The sequence below is a fragment of the Lynx canadensis genome, chromosome X (assembly GCF_007474595.2).
Source record: "Lynx canadensis isolate LIC74 chromosome X, mLynCan4.pri.v2, whole genome shotgun sequence".
Taxonomy (NCBI): Eukaryota; Metazoa; Chordata; class Mammalia; order Carnivora; family Felidae; genus Lynx; species Lynx canadensis.
This window is the reverse complement of record NC_044321.2, coordinates 9,311,813-9,323,573: the sequence shown is the minus strand read 5'-3', so window position 1 is coordinate 9,323,573 and position 11,761 is coordinate 9,311,813. Positions and strand designations below refer to the sequence as shown.

General features: G+C 50.6%; 1 long non-coding RNA gene across 1 annotated transcript; it reads right to left on the bottom strand.

The window, feature by feature from the left end:
- Window positions 1-6,443: 6,443 nt before the first annotated feature.
- Window positions 6,444-9,249, bottom strand: LOC115507082. Its single transcript, XR_003966554.1, has 2 exons — window positions 7,282-9,249; window positions 6,444-6,884 (listed from the first exon to the last, which is right to left on the bottom strand). It is a non-coding gene; the product is annotated as an uncharacterized LOC115507082 (long non-coding RNA).
- Between the last annotated feature and the right edge of the window lie 2,512 nt (window positions 9,250-11,761).

Sequence of the window (11,761 nt, the reverse complement as noted above, 5' to 3'; positions counted from 1 at the left end):
CTATGTAAATGAGGTGATGTCACCCGCCGGCCCACTTAACCCCTTCGCGCCCCGGCTCCTCACCCTGCCTGGCGTTTGGGGGACCCCCGCCCCGTGTGCACCAGTGCACCCTGACCGCAACGACGGCGGAAAATTAAAACGGGCCCAAGCCCCCCCACCCTCCAGCACTTCCTGCATAATGCATTTTCCCTCTTCGTGTCTATTTTAGCATCGTGGATCTTTGCAACAGCCGCGGAAGCCTGCTCTTGGGGACCGGGGCATGATAACTAAGGGTCTAGGGTGGTACCTACGGGGGTGGGGGCAGACATTCCTTTACTGCGAAGCTGGCTTTGTCTGGGGCGGACATCCCCAAGCCAGGGTGCGGTGGCCGCGCGGGAGGGCCTCGCCCACTGCAGGGGTGCGATTCCTGTGACTCAGCTTTCGGACCAGCCGAGGGCCCGCGCCCCACCCCGGCCCTCTTTGTCTCCTCGCCCGGCTTCTCCTTGAATTGGGTGGGAGGTAATACACCCTGAAGGGATTTTGTTTTCAAGGTTCCTTACTGTAACATGCCTATTTTCTTCATCGCTATAATTTTTGCGAGCAGTCGAATCAAAAAACCGGAATATTGGCCGCTTGGAGGTTAATTTATCCGTATTTTATAGGGTACAACGCCCCCCCCCCCGCCTTAGAAAAATAAGTCAAGTTCAAGCTCTGCTATTGACTTGCTGCCTGACAATAAGGAAGTTCTTTTACTGTCCTGTTTCTTATTTTCCTAAATATAAAAGTGATTGCTAAGGAGGCCCAATGCCAAAGACTGCAGTCCCATCATTTCTAAAATCGAAAGATTAAATTTAAAAATCTCATTCCGTTTCGAAGACAGCCTTTCCAGCCCAAGACATTATTGAAGGGCCCTTCTAAGTTACATCCGGAAATGGGAGATTTCGGTGGAGACGAGCAGTTTTCAAAATGGCACCTTGCCTGCTAGTACCGTGACCCCCTTGCCGCCGAAATTAGTTACAGACCCCGTGCCCTGTGCCTGCGAGTGGCAGGTGAAAGGAAAAAGACCGGCAGGTTGGAAAAGAACTACCTGAGATTATTTTGAGCTGCGAAACAGTATGCATGATACTTTTTATCCCTTTCTGCATCCTGAGGAAATATTTCCAGAAACCCCTTACTAATCATGTGTAGGGCAGTGGCTTTTGTCTCCTGGGGATTAAAGTCAAGTGTTATATAGGCCCTTAAAAGCCATTGCAGGAGCACCTCCGACTTCCCCATTTCTTTATCCACTTGACTTCCTTCTTCCCGGGGTGGGCGGTGGGGGGGAAAGCAGGAGGGGGTGGGGAAGGGCAGGTGACTGTCTGGCTCCCCAGTTCATGCTCTGCTGGGTGGCTGCCATCCTGTTCTCTAAACAGGATGTCACCTCTCTGATTACACCTCCCCCTGGCCCTACCCTAGTTGAGTCCCCTTGGTCGTGGAAGCTCAGAAAAGATCATGCAGGGTGAATTTCTGGCCCGTTTCAGATACTGACACCATTTCTGTAGGTTCCGGGATTCCATTTTGCCTCACCCAGCTGCTGTCAAAAGTCACTGCTTCCCGCCGCCCCTTCCACCCCCCTCCCCTGCAGTGAGTGTCTCCCGGTACAAAGGACCACAAGGCCCAGTCCTTCTTCTCCCCAAGGCCTTTTGCTTAGAAAGGGTTAGGCCTGCCAGAGCAATGTCTCCAGAAGAGACAGAGGAGTGGAAATTTGGAAATGCCCGGAGAATCTTTCTAGTTTCCAGTTTCGAGCAAGCAGCCTTCCGTGGTGTTTAGATATGGACAGACAGAGAGGAAGGGGACACACTAAAAGGAAGGGTGTCTACTGTGCCCGGCCTGTCCTGACACCTTGTCTGGGACCCAGAGAGAATGGAAAGACAGGGGGAGGCAGATGAAGGGAAACGCGAACTGGAGGAATATTCTTCAGAGTTAGGTGCCCCTGGCCACGTGAATTCATGTTTCCGTGCCCGAGCTTTCTCGTCTGTAAAATGGGGTCATTGCAGTTGTACGGACCTCACGGGGTGGCTGGGAGGCCTAAAGCCTTAGGAAGTGCTTTGTACTGTTATTCTCATTTAGGATGGCAAGTGGAGGGAAAAAATAAATGAGTGTTCGGTGTTTGGAATTGCAAATTTTCGATGTTTTCATAAAGTACCGGGATAAATGAAATCTCGTGTTAGTTTTACAGCAAATAAAAAATCGCATCTCCCCTTGGTGGATGCCTTGTAAGCGTCAGGCATTGTCAGACGTGCTTTAGACTTGCTTCTGCCTGTCCTGCCCGCTGCCCGTCCGGGAGGAGAGGTTCACAGATGGGGAAACTGAGGCTAGAGATCCATTGTTGCGGTAACTCAGGCAGGAGTTATTTGTGTTATTTGTGCTGAGGGGTTCATAAAAGTCTTCACCCCCATCCCCCAAGTCTGTGCCGGAGAATCCTCAGGAAGCGTGTGAGGAGGGGGCAGGCCGCTCTGTTTCCCAGAATGCCTGGCAGAGCTGACTTACTTCAGTGAGGAAGGTCCTTGAACCCGGCTGGGCCCAACTTTGAACCTGTGGCGCTAACCATCTTGCCTTCCTCCCCCAGATGATTCAAACCCCTCAGCGTCCATGTTTCAGATGTCCCGGATAATTCCCACCTCACCGAAGCTACCATTTTAAGTGTGCCGGGCACAGCCACCGTGGAGGTGGGGGTTTTCCGTCCCACTTGAAAAGATGGCGGCTTAGAGTGACTACAGAACTTCAGGGTGCACCCACCCCGCTCAGGGCTCTCCGGTGGAAGACTCTGGTAAGGCACCCACCTGGTGCCGGCCAGGCCTTCCTCAGCTCGTGGGCCACAGCACCCTGTGAAAAATGCGCCGAGAGAGCCCGCACTGGGCGGCGGCCCACCTCCAAAGCCCATGCCCCGTGGAACCAGGAAGGGGTGTCGGACCACACTGTGTTTCATTTTCCTTTCCAGGGATGGCCCGGGACGGGCTTGTAGCTATTTTCAAAGCTGGACAAACAGCCAGGGAAGTCTGGGTTCGTGCAAACCAGTCCTCGTCTTTTTAACCTATTAAGTTCTGGGCAGAGCACTGGCCAGAACAAGAAGAGAAGGAACAGAAGTGACAGCAGCAAGGTTCCCCACCCTTGGCCTCCTCAAGCCCGGCGTCCCTGTGTCCGGGTTCCGGGGCCGCCCACCAGCTGCCCTACCTGCCTGCAACCCACTTTCCCCGGTGGCCCCACGCCATCTGTTCATCTAAATCCCCCACAGACAACGCCCGAGTCCCCACCCCCTAATGACAGGGAAGGGGTATTGAGTGGCCTATCCATATACAGTATCTAGTTCAACTCTCACCGGCTGCAAGGGGCACTAACCAAAAAAAAAAAAACAAACAAACGAGCAGAGAGGGCCAAGCAGAGCAGAGTCGAAGATCAGTCTGGGGAATGGCAAACGGGCCGCTCACCTTCCCGTTCGCTTTGTTGATCTGATGGGATCTTAGCGCCAAAGGGAACTTTAAAGGGGATTTCATTCAACCCAGTTCCCTTCTGTGGCTTGAATTCGCCTCTACAACATCCCCTCCAAGTGGTTACTCAGTCTCTGCACAGCAAGGGCACCAAAAAGAAGGCAGAGAACCTTCAAGTATGTGCAGGGGGCGGTGCGTCGCTTAGTTTGGCCGGGGCTTGCGCAGAACGAGAGAAAGTAACAGGAAATAAGGTTGAGAAGCAGGCAACGGCCAGAGTCAACCATCGCGATCACCGTCGTCGTCGATAAGAACAGCAGTAGAAGCAGCAGTCGTGACCGTAATGATAACGTTTTTTGCGTGCTCGCCGTATACAGGGGAGCTCTCCATGCGTAATCTCCCCAAATCCTTACCCAACCTACGACAGAGGCACCTCTGCAGTTGAGGGAGCCCTGGGGAGATTAAAGGATTTACCCAAAACCACCCGATGGAAACCAGAGGCAGGGTTGGTTCAGAAGCTGCTTCATTTAAACACTATGCTTTTCTAGAATCCAAAGGCCCTTAGGCTTTGTTCCATAGGCCCGATAAGGGTGAAGTTTTATCCCATCGCAATACATTTTTCCGGCACGAAAACTTTGAAACACGGATATCGCAGTCACATAGCATAGCAATTAAATTTGAAAATTAAAACGATTACGTTATCTTCAGTGTTGGCACTTTCGCACAGCTTTGCACGACTTCAGTATTTTCCCCAGAGGTCATTCCCATTACAGTGGTGACAAAAAATTAGCAGGTCAAATAATAATATATTGAAAGGGGAGGCTCCGCCTACTCCCGCTGGACTTATGTGTAAAAAAGAAATGATCAACTTTTTACTCCGCTGCGAAGCGGCAGTTATCATCCGCAAGTAACAAGTGTTCCCCGTATTTTAATGTGCGGCTTCGGCGGACGTCAAAGCTTTTTAAATAGAATGTGGCTCCCACACCATCAGCAGAAGGTGGCTAAAGGCTTTATGGTAAGGAAAATCAAGGTGGGCACTAGATTTGAGAGGCTACCTCACGTAGGCCAAGTTGGACCTCCTTGGATGACCCGGACCATTCCCCCTCTGCAGGGCTGGCTCCAAGGGCATGGGACCTATGCAGAGGTACAAGGCCCCGCGCTCACAAAGACCCTTGGCGTGGCTTCGTGCTCCCCGGCCGCCATCTTGAAATCGTTAATTTTCAACGAAGGGCCCCGCGCTTTCATTTTGTGCCGTGTCCCCGGGTTATGAAGCTAGTCCTGCCCCTTTCGTTCTCATTCCCTGTGCACCCCCAGTGCCCTGGCTTTTCCTAGGACCCAGGAAGGGGCCCATCTACTCCTGGGCCCCTTCCTGGGCCTATAATGCCCTCCCTCTCTGATCCTTCCCACCTATGCTGCCCAAGCGTGAAAAGGTCTGAGCAGGGGCACAGGACGGTTCGGCCTCTGCACCCTCTGCTAGGCCTCAACCTGAGCCTAGTTGCCCTGGGAGCTGGCGGCCACCACCCTTTTCTAGGGCCTGCGCCAGGTGTCAACCCCAGTTCTCTTCCGTTCCTTGCTGCCTGGCTCTTTTTCTCTGCCCGCGGGATGCCTGCAGCTCTTAGCTTACTTGTACGTGAGAACCGCCTGGCAGGTTCCAGGGCCGATGAGGGAGCGAGCCTGTGCCAGCAGCACTGCCCACTGCTCCAATTCTCTCTGCCGCCTTCTCTCACAGGAGGCTTCCCTGGGAAAGAATTCCCCAGATAGAATTTGCAACAAAGCAAGAAGAGGAGGATGTCATTTTCTCACACAAAGGCCACACACAAGGCCGATGGAAACACCAGAAAAGGATGCTTCAGTTCAAGGTGTTTTTTTTTTTAAGTTTATTTATTCTGAGAGAGAGAGAATGCATGTGAGTGGGGGAGGGACAGCGAGAGAGAGGGACAGAGAGAATCGCAAGCAGGCTAGATGTACTGTCAGTGAGATCATGACCTGAGCCGAGATCAAGATCAAGAATCAGGTGCTTAGTCGACCAAGCCACCCAGGCACCCCGAGGTCCAGGTTTTTACCGCGCAATTTAGAGCCAGGACTCCACTGCCTGAGGGGGTCAAGACGATACGGACACTTGAGATTCATAGACAATACGGTTACCAAAACTCACTTTAGCGAATCGGTTCCATCAAGGCCACGCATCCGAACAAATACTCGTCTTCTTGTTCACAGCAACACCATTTGGCCGACGGCCAAAAGGTAGAGCCAGCCACATGCCCGTCGGCGGACGACCGCGTGAAGGAAATGTGGTGTAGCCACACGAGGGGACAGTGTCCAGCCATAAAAAGGAACGGAGCCCTGGTGGGCGCTACGACATGGGAGCACCTTGACGTGTCGTCTGATCCCATTTACGGGAAACATCCAGAGTAGAGACAAATCCATAGAGAGAGAGAAAGAGATTAGAGGTTGCCAAGGGCTGAGGGGAGGGAGCCCAGGGGAATGACCACTGAATAGGTCCAAGGTTTCATTGTAGCGTGATGGAAACGTTTGGGAACGAGACAGCAGGTCGGTTGCACAACACCCTGGACGTCTGAAATGCCGCTGAATTGTTCGCTTTAAAACTGTTCATTTTATGTTATGTGAATTTTTACCTCGATTAAGAAAGCGGGGGGGGGGCGGCGCGGGCTGGTGGAGAGAGCGGAAAAAAAAGAAAGAAAAAGTAAATCATAGGCCCATTTCCTCACACCCCAGTGTCTGGTTGGGGGTGGAGTGGAAGTCTGGTTCTTAACTCTTTCCGTGCTGCACCAATTTGATGAAGCCCCCAGACCTTTTCTCAGAATCATGAAAATGCAGAAAAGAAAAGAAAAGAAAAGCCTAGGGGCGCCTGGGGGGGTTCAGCCGGTTAAGATCCTCTGTCCCCCTTTCTCTCTGCCCCTCCTCCGCTGCTTCCCTCTCTCTCTCTCTCTCTCTCTCTCTCTAAGCAAATAAATACACTTAAAGAAAAACCTGAGATCAAGAGCGAAAACAAGTGTATTTCCATGCAGTTACCAAGAGAAGTGTAAACACTGTGCGGGAGTAATAGACATGCTGCTTTAGGCATTAAATAACACAATCCAGTAGTGGGTCGGTCCCCTGGCCGGCATAAATTCAAAGTCGTGAGGAGCGTGTAGATATCTGCAGAAGGTGAACAGATATAAAAATATCTGCGGTGTCTTGGTGACCCAGTCACGGGAACCGCCAAGGCTACAGACCTTCCTTGCCGAGAAGGACGGCAGCTTGTCCGTGAGCCAGACGAGAAACAGGTTCTCCCCAGGAACTAAATGTGCCTGCGCCCTGATCTTCGACTTCCCAGCCTCCAGGGCGGTGAGAAATAACGTGTGTGTCGTTTAAGCCGCTAGGTCTGTGCTATTTTGTGACAGCGGCTGGTGCTCAGAGCCTTGCCCGCCCGTAGATCTGCTGGAAGGAAATGCTAACGCTCAGTTCGAGGTTAATGAAAGGATGTAAGTTTTTTTTCCTTTCTAAGTTCAGGGACTCCCTGGGGTCCCTCCAAGGCCCTCTCGGATAGCCGTGGACCCGAGCCTATCTAAGGGAGAGGGTCTCTGGACCCAGAAAAAGTCACCAACAGAATTTCTGAGACAGAATGGAAGGGATCATGGTGTGGCTATCAATGAAGCAGACAAACCAACGAATATCTGCTTTGGGAAGGTAACCTACCACTGCCTCCTGCGTGTTCTCGGCCTGGCCTAGATTCTAGGCCGTACTAGCAACTTACAAGGGCTTAGGCGCGAGCTCAGAGCGACCAGTAAACTGGACAACAGTTGGAAGAAAGGCCAGCTTATAAGTGTCACCTTACGTTTGGGGTTCCGGTAATTCCTTAGGTAACGCGAGTCACATTTGTCTGGTGTTTGTGAACTTTGTCGATGCGGTTTCTTCATCTTGTGTGTCATTTTCTCCTGAAGGCGGCCTTGGGCAGATAAAGGGACTAGGTATTGGCATCAGGATTTTGCAGTGGATGACAGCCAGCACAGAGAGGGGAAGCGACTTGCCCAGCGGCATTCAGCTGCTCAGCAGAGCCAAGGGCAGAAAGCAAAGTGCCTTACTTTCCGCGGTGGGCCCCTAGCCCTGGAGGCGTGATTTTAGGCGCGGGAGCTCAAACACCTCAGGAAGCAGATTATATAGGATGAAACGGAGCCAGATGCCGTGGTTTATGAACGTCGGTCGTGTGAGAGTAGTGTTGCTAACTCCAGGATGATTTATTGGTACTGGAAGTGTGCCTGACACTAAGTAAACAGCACCCGATTCTGTTGTGGCCGTGGCCGTGGCGGTGGCGGTGACGGCCGTGCGTTTGGTTAGTTTTATCCTCCATGAATCCATTTCTCAGATTTGAACCTGCGTGCCTGGCTTCCAAAGACCCACAGTGACTCCTTCACGAAAATGGCGTCCCAGACATAAGCCGCACCCCCCCCCACCCTGCGCGCGCACACACACATACACACACACACACACACACACACTCTATCTTAACTACCAGTCGTCCTTGGCAGGAAGAGAAAGCACATGTTTGGACTTAACTCTTTCTATTTTTCTATTTATAGACTGGGACACAATTTTAGTTTGGGCCAGGAGGAGGTATTTTAATGTTTGAATAGTATATTTTGTACTCTCAGGCTCTATTTGCATAAATGCCTTACTTTTCTAGCTAGAATACTGGATCCGGTTTGCATAATAATGTGGCTGGCCTTGGTCCCTGGTTCCTGGTTCCTGCGAGGTAGCCTCTAAACCCTTGGTGTTTCCCAAGTGGTTGCACGGTCTTTGTTATTCCTGGTGCGCCCCTTGGACAATGTCTGATTGTTTATGATAACGAGGTGGCTTACAGAAAAGTTGCAAAAACACAGTGAAGAATTCCTGTGTACCCTGCACCCAGATTCATCAACTGTTAATACTTTGCTACATTTGCTTTATCATTCTCTCTATATGTATCTTCTAAACCCCCGAGAGCAAGTCGCGAATACAACGCCTTTTTGCTCCCGGATACTCGGTGTGCATTTACTAAAAACAAGGACGTTCCCCAGCACAGTCACTGTACAATTACCAGTACTAGGAAGGTTCCCGTTGCTACAAAACTGCTATCTAATCTACAAATCTCATTCGAATGTTGCCTATCGGCCTGATAATGTCCTTCTAACAAATTTTCCTTCCGGTCCAGGTTGCGATCCAGGAGCACGCGTCCCATGTAGACGTTATGTCCCTTCAGTGTCTTTGAGTTTAGAACTTCCTCAGCCTCCCTCGGTCTTCCAGGACACTAATATTTTTGAAGGCGACGGGCCAGTTGTTCTGTGGAATTTCCCTTGAGTTAGGTCTGTCTGGTGTTTCCTCGTGATTGGATTTGGGCTTTGCCTTTTTGGCAGGAATGCTGCATGAGGGATGCTGTGACCTTCTCGGTGTCTCGAATCAGGAGGCTCATGACGTTGGCTTGTACCATGATTGGGGGTGTTAACTTTGATCGCTGGACGAAGGTGCCGTCTGCCGGGTTTCTCCACGGCGAAGCTGTTCGTTTTTGTGACATACTCTTTACTTTATCTCTGTTCCTAAGATGGCGGGGCCATGTCAGCTGTCTGCACAAACAGCTCCTAGGTGAGGGTCTTGGTTCCTTCAGGCTGCTACAAGGAAATCCCACCGACTGGGGGGCTTACAAACAATAGGCGTTTATTCTCACACTTCTGGAGGCTGGATGTGTGACAGCAGGGGGCCAGCACGGTCCCATGAGGGCCCTCTTCCCAGTCCCAGTGGAAGGGTGAGGGAGCTCTACAGGGCCTCTCATAAAAGAGGGCACTGATCCCATTCAGGAAGGCTCTCCCCTCATGACCTAGTAGGCACCTCCCGAAGGCCCACCTCCTGATACCATCATCATGGGGGTTACGATTTCAACACCTGAAGTTTGGGGAGATACAAACTCCTCCCCCCCCACCCCGCCCCCACCCCGCACAAGCGAGAGTCTGCGGCACGGACGTCACCGGAGAAACCATGTCAGTGACGTCTCCACTTACGTGTCACTTAGATTCAGAGTGCACCCAGCTTCCAAAGGAGACCAAAAAAAAAAAAAAAAAAAGGAAGAAAGAAACATGGGAGATATAGTTTCACAAAGCAGGCCCATGAAGGTTTTATTAAACTCTAAAAAATGGGGTAATGGGCACCGTTCGCTCGCACCCAGCTTGCTGAGCATCGCAGGATATATAATTCCATCTCAAAGGGCAGGCCAGAAAGTTGGGGGCTGCCCTTCCACCACCCCAGCCTAGAGAGAAGAAACTGGGGCTCCAACATGTAACATGCGCCGGCTCACTCACTAGGCAGCCGGACCATTTGATGTGATCGCTTAAGTTTTCTCCTGCAGCGTTTTATTTGCATTTTCCTCCCTCAAGCAGGGGCAGCGCGTAAGAAGGTGAGCTCTCAGATACCGCAGAAAACTGTTCCTGGGCCTCAGACTGGGCCAGTCGAAATTGGCTTTTCGCGGTTTTGTTTTGCTTCGATGGGAAGCCCATTCACATTTGTCGTGCTGGCCACTTGTCGGAGGCTTTCCATAACCCCATGGTCTTGGGCTTAGGATGCTTATTTTACAGATGGACAAACTGAGGCTCCAGACATCACGTCGGCAGGTGCCGGCACTGGGATCGAATCCAGCGGGCGCGGGCTCTTTCTCTCTCTCTCTCTCTCTCTCTCTCTCTCTCTCTCTCCTTCCAAGTCTGGCCTCTAAGCCCCTCCCCTCTGAGCCAGGATTCGAGCAGGAAGATGCCCCTGGCTGGCAGGCTTTCAAATGCAAATCAAACAAGCAGGCCCTCTCAGCCCCTTGCCCACTAACAAAAATGTAAAGGTTAAGTAATGTCTGAGGTTGGTCCTAAGGCAGGGAAGGAAGGCTGAGAGCAGCTCTCACATGCCCTTGTTGGAAGCGTGAGCTGGTGTAGACTTTCTCAGGGCTACCAGGGGCCCTCACAAATAAACCAGCATTTCCCATTTGATCCAGTGGTTCCCCTGCTAGAAATGTTCTCTAGGGCTGTGTTTGGGCAGATATGCCAAGATATACACGTACATACACACATGCACGTATATCTGTCCCCATAGCATTGTACGTAAGACGAAGAGCTAGGATTAACCCAAGTGTATATTAATTAGGGAGTTAGTTAAATATGTGACAGATATGCAAACGATGGAAAATTACACAGCCATTAGGAAAAGACTAAGGCAGGGGTGCCTGGGCGGCATCTGGCTCTTGGTTTTGGCTCAAATCATGATCCTTGGGTTCGCAGGTTCAGGCCCCGAGGCTACTTGGGATTTTTCTCTCCCTCTTTCCCTCTGCTCCTCCCCAGCTCGAGCTCTCTCTTCAAATAAATAAAAAGAAAGGAAGAAAGAAAGAAAGAAAGAAAGAAAAAGAAAAGAAAGAAAAGAGAAGAAAGAAACCCAATGTGGGGCTTGAACCTACAACCCGGACATCAAGAGTCACATGCTCCACCAACCGGGGCAGCCAGGCTCCCCCAAAGTATAACCCTAAATGGAAAAAAGAGAACCTTCTAAATGTCGAATCTTCTATCTCTGTGCGATAAATAAAGTGAGGTTACGGAGACAATTTCCAGAAGGGAATTTTAAGAACTATGAACAGAAGTTACCTCTGGGGAATCCTCAACCATTTACATTTTACCAGAAGCATGTATTACTTTCATATTTTAAAATATTAAAAATATCATATTATGTTTTACTTTCACCTTTTATATATTTAACAAACATTATTTGTGTCGGGGCGCCTGGGTGGCTCAGTTGCTTAAGTGTCTGACTCTTGATCTCGGCTCAGGTCATGATCTCAGGGTTTGTGAGTTCGAGCCCCGCCTCGGGCTCCCTGCTTGGCCCCCCCACCCCCACTTCTCTTTCCCTCTATTTCTCTGCCTCTCTCTGTCCCAGAACAAATAAATAAAACTTTGAAAAGAATATATTATCTGTGTCGGCAATGGGGGAGGCTCTGCCACACAATGTGTGTGTGTGTGGGCAGAGGCTATATGGGAAATCTCTGTACCTTCCACTCAGTTTTGCTGTGGATGTAAAACTTCTCTAAAAAATAAAGGCTATTTAAAACTAAAAAGTAAAAAAATATATTTGCATATTTTCCTGCCCAAGAAATTTCATAAAACCCAACACAAAGGCAGTTAAGGCTGCCTTTGAAAGAAAGAGATGAGACCTTGGACTTGGGGTTTCTTTAGTATGAAAACACTTCTGGAAGGAAGTGAAACTCCCAGCCAAGATAGAGCAGGGACACTTCCTGCTTTTCTGTACCGAGGGAACTTCTGTTC